Below are 9957 nucleotides of genomic sequence, written 5' to 3' on the forward strand. Positions count from 1 at the left end.
AAAGGGCCCAGTTGTGCAGGTAAGTCACAGATGCTCTGGCAGCCTAGGCAGCAGTGTGCTTCAGGCTCTGGCTCTAACTGTAGCAGTGGGAGTGCCAGAAGCCTTGTTGACACAGCACTTGTCTTCTCTGATCCCCATAGCTTCAGGGCACTCATGTGCTTTGGCTCTGATGATGAAAGTAACAGGTGACTTCAAGCATGCAGATTTCTATAACATCAGTGTTGCTCTCTCTCACACACATGAATACAGACACATATACACCTTAAAATAAGATAGCAATGAGAATATGTTGGTCTTGGGGTATTATGATAGTACTCTTATAGTTCTTTTCTTTCAAGTAGATTCCATGCATGAGGCCTCCTCTGTATGATCCCCATTTTTTTCTCTTCATTCTTATATCTCTACTGCATTCTCATTGACAAGATTCCTTCTTTGACATAAGACATTCCTTTGCTGGTTCTTCTTCTCTGCCCTGTCCTTAATCCAGTATGTTCAAATATTGCCCATTCAAAACAAGTTTTCAAGCCCCCTTAGAGTTTTAGGAGGAAAGGACAAGGGCCCCAAAGGTGAGAATAATTAGTAATCCTAAAAGAGAAGAGTCTGATTAAAACCACTGCTTCAGTAGTGAACCAGGAATTAAACACAGACCAATGGCCCAAGGATTTTTCCAGAGCGTAGAGAATCCATGCTAGATTTCTTGTCCATATTCACCTACATTAATGGACCATGTGTACCTTCAGATACTCTGTGGTTCATTTTGGGCTTCTTTTTTCCTTTCTCCTATTCTTGCTATACCTACTTTAACCTCTTGATACACACCTACATAGGTTAGTACTAAACACTTTTAATCATTATTACTTTGTTTATATGGTTTCATATACGGTGTTGTTAGTCTTCCATACCTAAACTTTTTCACAAGTTTCCTGGAAATTCTCAGATATTTTCATTTCAGTTGAACTACAGTATCCTTTTGATTACTTCTATCAACTCTAGAGATAGTTATTAATATTTCATACTTATGCACTCAAAAAACTGAGGTATATAGATGTTAAATAATTTACATAAGATCACATGACTAATAAGTGGCAATATGGGGAATGAATTCATATCTATCAGATTGCCTGTCATATTGAGAATATCAAATTTATAACAATCCTGGCATGCACTTCCCTGACAATTTATACAGACTAAACAGTGGACCTTGTGAACAACTATCTATCTATCTACCTATCTATCATTTCTCACTAAAAAATGAGGATAACCTCTATTCAAAGTAAATACAGGAATAATTCTGGTCCAGCCTAATCCTTCTTTTATGGGCCCCCTAGAGAGTAAGATGGCTCCTTCTTGCTTTAGAGTTCTCAAGAAAGACCAGAAAGGGACCTGCTTTATGGTGTTAATCCCAAAAAGAGTTGTGTCACACTGCAACTCTAACCTGTGATCTCAGAGTGTGGCAAGAGCTGGTGTTATTTTTTTAATTACCTGTGTACTGTGATAATGTAGTTGTCAATTCTTCATCACCCTTACTTAATTTTTTTTAAATTTACTGTAATATCACCCTAAGTGGTCTAACTCATAGTATCATTAGCCATTGGCAGTGTCCAAGTTTTAGTATTGACTCAGGAACACAAAATCTCCAAATGGAGCAAACTCAAACTTGTATTCGTAGAGGTCATAGGTCAGAGGATTCTCTGTGGGACTTCATTTCTCTGCACTGGAAGCACTTTTCCCCTCACTGCCATATTCACAGACATTTCACCAGAGATTTCTCAGCCCCTTTTGGCGCTGTCAGTGACTCACTGATTAGCTTGCCTTTCTCTGTGTGTGAGTGCTCAACTCCAGTAAATTCTTTTCTCCTGCTCTTGCACTTAAGATTGGCTGACATTTAGCCCGTATGCATGCTTATGATCATGCTGTTTGTTAATAGCCAGTCTTGTATATTGGTCAAGGCCAATGACTTAGGGATTGTTAACGTGCTTTGTATATCATCTGATAAAAAATCTGCTTTAGATAAATTTACCTCTAACGTGTCAAAATTTATTAACTCACTAATAAGGGAAGCAGCAAGATAACAAAAACATTTAGAAGAGAATGTGCCAGTTCTGAAAGGACATTGAAATGGAATGGTTACAAAATTGGAGACTATGAATACTTACATAAATACAAGTAGTTTTTTATTGTAATTCAAGTTTCCTTTCACAAAGTCTTAAACACATAATGTCCTTGCCAGTTGTTACAAAGTAAGCTTGTAGCAATATCGTACATGCTGACTATCAGTCAGAAGAGCAAAAAACAGGGCATTTATGCAGCAAATGTTCTGAATATAGCTGCCTGAGATTGGGATTAAGTTTTCATCCTCCAGCAATAGTGAGTAATAGGGACATCTATCAGGAAAGCATGAAACAAAGTCAACAGAGATTGGAAACAGCATACCAAAAAATAAGTTAGTGCCAGTGGGTTTTTTTCAAGCTGAAATGAAGATACAGAATATAAAGTTTGCCCATTTCTTAGTTTAGGGATAATTGTTTTTTCTTTGACTATCACTCCTTTTGGTTTCCTCCTCCAAAAAGCAATACTCATTCTCATTTTAACTTACTGTTAGATTAATCATTTTTTACAATTTTTGAATTTAGCAAAAATTTAACACAGGTTTACTTTGTACACTATTATTACAATCATGATCATCAGTAAGATTTGTACTTATATTGATATTATTGCTTTAATTCAACTTCAACACCTAGGAAGAATTTCCATATAATTCCAAAGTAAATCAATCTTAATGGTAACTAATTAATTTTTTCTATGAATCTGGGCTTTTAGAGTGTGTTATTTTTCTATATAACCTGGTATATTTACATAAGTGTATCAAGAGTGTTACTGAAACTGAGTCCCCCTAAAGCTGAGTTTATGATTAACGTCTCTATCCAAAACTTTATTTCCTTTCTTCTCCAGAGCCTGTTCCCCTCAAGATTGAGGAGTATCAAAGAAAAGGGGGTAGTGAAACCATATACAAACCCCAGTGTCCCTGTCTTCTGAAGCAAAAGACTTTGGCTTTAGTCTCCCAGGCCTCCACTGAGTCTGGAAAGGCTGGATCAAGAGTTGATGATTAGGAAATGTGAAGATGTAGAAACAAAGAATAGCTTTTTGGCTGGGAAACTGGTAACAATGTAGACTATAAATCCACCAAATAGCAGAATCACTGAACCCCCAGTTCCCTGAAAGATATAGATACAGGCTTGACACACATTCCTACATTGTTTTTACAGGGAGCAGACCCCCACGAGATGAAAACTGCTGACCACAAGCACATAGACCCCAAACAGGTTGAAAACAGAAGGTTGGTGATGCTTGAAACTTAACATTTATGCCAACCAATCTGAGAATTATGTATGAGCTGATCAAGCACCCTGTAGCTCCCTCCCTAACACTGCCTTTAAACACCCTTCCCTGAATGGCATTGAGGAGTTTGGGTCTTTTGAGCATGAGACGCCCATTTTCTTTGCTTGGTGCCCTGCAATAAACGCTGTACTTTCCTTTACCACAACCTGGTGTCAGTAGATCGGCTTTACTGTACCCAGGCAAATGGACCCAAGTCTGGTTTGGTAACATTACTAAACATACACATGCCTCCTAGTTATATAGCTAACAACTTTTATGGAGAGAAACTATGAAGGACTGATAACTTTTGTTGGAAGATTATGAAAGGAATTCAAAGCTCTGTTTTAAATAGTTCCTATTACTTCAGAAATGCCCTTTCCCATTTTCATGAACTTATGCAAAGTTAGAGAACAAGGACCAAGAAATTCACCTATATTTGTATGCATACTTATTACTGTGCAGCAATCCCACACTTCCAGAGATCAACCCAAATTTCTAAGGTTGCTGACCTGACAGAAAAGAGATATTATTTACTACCTGTGCGGCAGGGACTCTTTGAGCAACAGAGCAAGTACCAGACAGTTCCCTGGGAGGTCTTTTTAGGCATTGTTATCAAGTATAATCCTTGTTTCTTGGTAGTAGTTTTGTCAATTCTGATTAGGTGATTTTACCTTCAAATGTGATATTTCCAGTGTGGTTACAGTTACAAATTTGATTTGATTTCTGTTGAACTACAGTATTGTTTCAATTAATTTTGTCAACTCTAAAAATAGATATTATGATTATACACATTTTATAGATAAAGAAATTGAGGCACACAGAAGTTAAGGAATTTATTTAAGATTACACAACTAATAAGTGGCAGAGCTGAGAAATAAATTAATGTCTGTCAGACTGCCATCATATTGAAAATATCAAACATGTAACCATTTTTCCATATGCCTCCCTGGCAATATACAAAGGCTAAAGAGTGGGATTTTGAACAGTCTTCTAGATATCTAGAGTTATCATCTCTAAGTTTTTTATTCCCCTGAAAATTCATATTTACAGTCTGTTTTTACATTAAAATGTCATAATATAAACACATACAAAATTTTATGTGTTTCTGAATTCTAATGGGCTATGCTCTATCCTGTAATATTCTGAAGAAATTAATCTGTTGCATCCTAAAATTTGATGACATGAACTACACCATAATATATTCTCTGTGGATTTTGTTGGTGGGATGGGGGGGGAATCACTTGAATTGCATGCCACATGAAGGGTGAGATATTTCTGTTACCCTATGATTTGGGGAGGTAGAATTTAAAAGGAGGAGGAGGAAGAGAAGGAAAAAGAGAAGAAAGAGAGGGGCTTCCCTGGTGGTACACTGGTTAAGAATCTGCCTGCCAATGTAGGGGACATGGTTTTGAGCCCTGGTCTAGGAAGTTCCTACATGCTGCAGAGCAACTAATCCCATGTGCCACAACTACAGAGCCTGTGCTCTAGAGCCCGCAAGCCACAACTACTGAAGTCCACGAGCCTAGAGCCCGTGCTCTGCAACAAGAGAAGCCACCACAATAAGAAGCTCAAACACCACAATGAAGAGTAACCCCCACTCATTGCAACTAGAGAAACCCCATTAGTTAATGTTTAAAAAAAGAAGAGAGAGAAAAACTTGATGGTACAAAGACTGAATAGAGAATATCAAGCACAATACCTAAAACATCTCAATGCAAACAATCACAAATTTTTCTCATTCCTTTCACTCAGTCTTCCCTTAGTCACATATAACTAATTCTTGTTCAGTTCATCTTCAATCAGCAGTTTATTGCTTGAAGCCCTTGCTTCTGGACTAACATAGTCCCCAAAATTTTGAATCTCCAGTCCTTTATACAATCCATTCACTGTGGATCTATGGCTAACTTTCATGGAGCTCTCTTCCATTATATGCAAACATTGACCTGTAGCTTGTGACAGGGACCCTTAAGTTTACATGTATGTGGAAGGGAGATACAATACTGACAGACTTTATTAATTTATTAGAGTGGTTGAATATATCAGGATAGGAGCATGGATTCACCTACTGGGTAAAATACACAAATATATGGACCTACCATGACCTTTCCTTAGAGATTTAGGCAATATTTGTCAAAAGTAAGTGTAAGAACATTTTATGGATTGTGATTGACAAATCTCAAGGTCCTGAAAAATCTTCCCATAGAGGGCAGACAGCAGGAGCAAGAAGAACTACAATCCTGCAACCTGTGGGGGAAAAAACCACATTCACAGAAAGATAGACAAGATGAAAAGGCAGACGGCTATGTACCAGATGAAGGAACAAGATAAAACCCCAGGAAAACAACTAAATGAAGTGGAGATAGGCAACCTCCAGAAAAAGAATTCAGAATAATGACAGTGAAGATGATCCAGGACCTCAGAAAAAGAATGGATGCAAAGATCGAGAAGATGCAAGAAATGTTTCACAAAGACCTAGAAGAATTAAAGAACAAACAAACAGAGATGAACAATACAATAACTGAAATGAAAAACACACTAGAAAGAATCAATAGCAGAATAACTGAGGCAGAAGAACGGATAAGTGACCTGGAAGACAAAAAGGTGGAATTCACTGCTGCGGAACAGAAGAAAGAAGAAAGAATTAAAAGAAATGAAGACAGCCTAAGAGACCTCTGGGAAAACATTAAATGCAACAACATTCGCATTATAGGGGTCCCAGAAGGAGAAGAGAGAGAGAAAGGACCAGAGAAAATATTTGAAGAGATTATAGTTGAAAACTTCCCTAACATGGGAAAGGAAAGAGCCACCCAAGACCAGGAAGTGCAGCAAGTCCCATACAGGATAAACCCAAGGAGAAACACACCAAGACACATAGTAATCAAATTGGCAGAAATTAAAGACAAAGAAAAATTATTGAAAGCAGCAAGGGAAAAATGACAAATAACATACAAAGGAACTCCCATAAGGTTAACAGTTGATTTCTCAGCAGAAACTCTACAAGTCAGAAGGGAGTGGCATGACATATTTAAAGGGATGAAAGGGAAGAACCCAGAACCAAGATTACTCTACCCGGCAAGGATCTCATTCAGATTCGATGGAGAAATCAAATGTTTTACAGACAAGCAAAAGCTAAAAGAATTCAGCACCACCAAACCAGCTCCACAACAAATGCTAAAGGAACTTCTCTAAGTGGGAAACACAGGAGAAGAAAAGGACCTACAAAAACAAACCCAAAACAATTAAGAAAATGGTCATAGGAACATACATATCGATAATAACCTTAAATGTGAATGGATTAAATGCTCCAACCAAAAGACACAGGCTCGCTGAATGGATACAAAAACAAGACCCATATATATGCTGTCTACAAGAGACCCACTTTAGACCTAGGGACACAAACAGACTGAGAGTGAGGGGATGGAAAAAGATATTCCATGCAAATGGAAATCAAAAGAAAGCTGGAGTAGCAATACTCATGTCAGATAAAATAGACTTTAAAATAAAGAATGTTATAAGAGACAAGGAAAGACACTACATAATGATCAAGGGATCAATCCAAGAAGACAATATAACGATTATAAATATATATGCACCCAACATAGGAGCACCTCAACACATAAGGCATCTGCTAACAGCTATAAAACAGGAAATAGACAGTAACACAATAATAGTGGGGGACTTTAACACCTCACAGACACCAATGGGCAGATCATCCAAAATGAAAATAAATAAGGAAACAGAAACTTTAAATGACACAATAGACCAGATAGATTTAATAGACATTTATAGGACATTCCATCCAAAAACAGCAGGTTATGCTTTCTTCTCAAGTGCGCACAGAACATTCCCCAGGACAGATCACATCTTGGGTCACAAATCAAGCCTCAGTAAATTTAAGAAAATTGATATCATATCAAGCTTCTTTTCTGACCACAACGCTATGAGATTAGAAATGATTTACAGGGAAATAAACGTAAAAAGCACAAACACATGCAGGCTAAACAATACGTTACTAAATAACCAAGAGATCACTGAAGAAATCAAAGAGGAAATCAAACAATACCTAGAGACAAATGACAATGAAAACACGATGATCCAAAACCTATGGGATGCAGCAAAAACATTTCTAAGAGGGAAGTTTATAGCTATACAAGCCTACCTCAAGAAACAAGGAAAATCTCAAATAAACCATCTAACCTTTCACCTAAAGGAACTAGAAAGAAGAACAAACAAAACCCAAAGTTAGCAGAAGGAAAGAAATCATAAAGATCAGAGCAGAAATAAATGAAATAGAAACAAAGAAAGCAATTGCAAATATCAATAAAACTAAAAGCTGGTTCTTTGAGAAGATAAACAAAATTGATAAACCATAAGCCAGACTCATCAAGAAAAGAGGGAGAGGACTCAAATCAACAAAATTAGAAAGGAAAAAGGAGAAGCTACAACAGACACCGCAGAAATACAAAGCATCCTAGGGGACTACTACAAGCAACTCTATGCCAATAAAATGGACAACCTGGAAGAAATGGACAAATTCTTAGAAAGGTATAACCTTCCAAGACTGAACCAGGAAGAAATAGAAAATATGAACAGGCCAATCACAAGTAATGAAATTGAAACTGTGATTAAAAATCTTCCAACAAGAAAAAGTACAGGACCACATGGCTTCACAGGTGAATTCTATCAAACATTTAGAGAAGAACTAACAGCCATACTTTTCAAACTCTTCCAAAAAACTGCAGAGGAAGGAACACTCCCAAACTCATTCTATGAGGCCACCATCACCCTGATACCAAAACCAGACAAAGATGCTACAAAAAAAGAAAATTACAGACCAATATCACTCATGAATATACATGCAAAAATCCTCAACGAAATACTAGCAAACAAAATCCAGCAACACATTAAAAGGATCATACACCATGATCAAGAGGGATATAACCCAGGGATGCAAGGATTCTTCAATATACCCAAATTAATCAATGTGATACACCATGTGAACAAATTGAAGAATAAAAACCATATGATCATCTCAATAGATGCAGAAAAAACTTTTGACAAAATTCAATGCCCATATATGGTAAAAACTCTCCAGAAAGTGGGCATAGAGGGAACCTACCTCAACATAATAAAGGCCATGTATAACAAACCCACAGCAAACATCATTCTCAATGGTGAAAAACTGAAAGCATTTCCTCTAAGATCAGGAACAAGACAAGGATGTCCACTCTCACCACTATTATTCAACATAGTTTTGGAAGCCCTAGCCACGGCAATCAGAGAAGAAAAAGAAATAAAAAGAATACAAATTGGAAAAGAAGAAGCAAAACTGTCACTGTTTGCAGATGACATGATACTATAGAGAATCCTAAAGATGCCACCAGAAAACTACTAGAGCTAATCAATGAATTTGGTAAAGTTGCAGAATACAAAATTAATACACAGAAATCTCTTACATTCCTATACACTAATGATGAAAAATCTGAAAGAGAAATTAAGGAAACACTCCCATTTACCATTGCAATAAAAAGAATAAAATACCTAGAAATAAACCTACCTAGGGAGACAAAAGACCTGTATGCTGATAACTATGAGGCACTGATGAAAGAAATTAAAGATGATACCAACGGATGGAGAGATATACCATGTTCTTGGATTGTAAGAATCAATATTGTGAAAATGACTATACTATCCAAAGCAATGTACAGATTCAATGAAATCTCTTTCAAATTACCAATGGCATATTTTACAGAACTAGAACAAAAAATCTTAAAATTTGTATGGAGACCCAAAAGACCCCAAATAGCCAAAGCAGTCATAAGGGGAATAAAACAGAGCTGTAAGATTCAGACACCCTGACTTCACACTATACTACAAAGCTACAGCATTCAAGACAGTATGGTACTGGCACAAAAACAGAAACATAGATCCATGAAACAAGATAGAAAGCCCAGAGATAACCCCATGCAAATATGGTCAACTAATGTATGACAAAGGAGGCAAGGATATACAATGGAGAAAAGACAGTCTATTCAATAAGTGGTGCTGGGAAAACTGGACAGCTACCTGTAAAAGAATGAAATTAGAACACTCCCTAACACCATACACAAAAATAAACTCAAAATGGATTAGAGATCTAAATGTAAGGCCAGACACTATAAAACTCTTAGAGGAAAACATAGGAAGATCACTCTTCGACATAAATCACGGCAAGATCTTTTTTGATCCACCTCCTAGAGTAATGGAAATAAAAACAAAAATAAACAAATGGGACCTAATGAAACTTAAAAGCTTTTGCACAGCAAAGGAAACCATAAACAAGATGTAAAGACAACCCTCAGAATGGAAGAAAATATTTGCAAACGAATCAATGGACAAAGGATTAGTCTCCAAAATATATAAACAGCTCATGCAGCTCAATATTAAAAAAACAAACAACCCAATCCAAAAATGGGCAGAAGACCTAAATAGACATTTCTCCAAAGAAGACATACAGATGGCCAAGAAGCACATGAAAAGCTGCTCAACGTCACTAATTATTAGAGAAATGCAAATCAAAACTACAATGAGGAATCACCT

This window comes from Phocoena phocoena, chromosome X (genome assembly GCF_963924675.1).
Source record: "Phocoena phocoena chromosome X, mPhoPho1.1, whole genome shotgun sequence".
Classification (NCBI taxonomy): domain Eukaryota; kingdom Metazoa; phylum Chordata; class Mammalia; order Artiodactyla; family Phocoenidae; genus Phocoena; species Phocoena phocoena.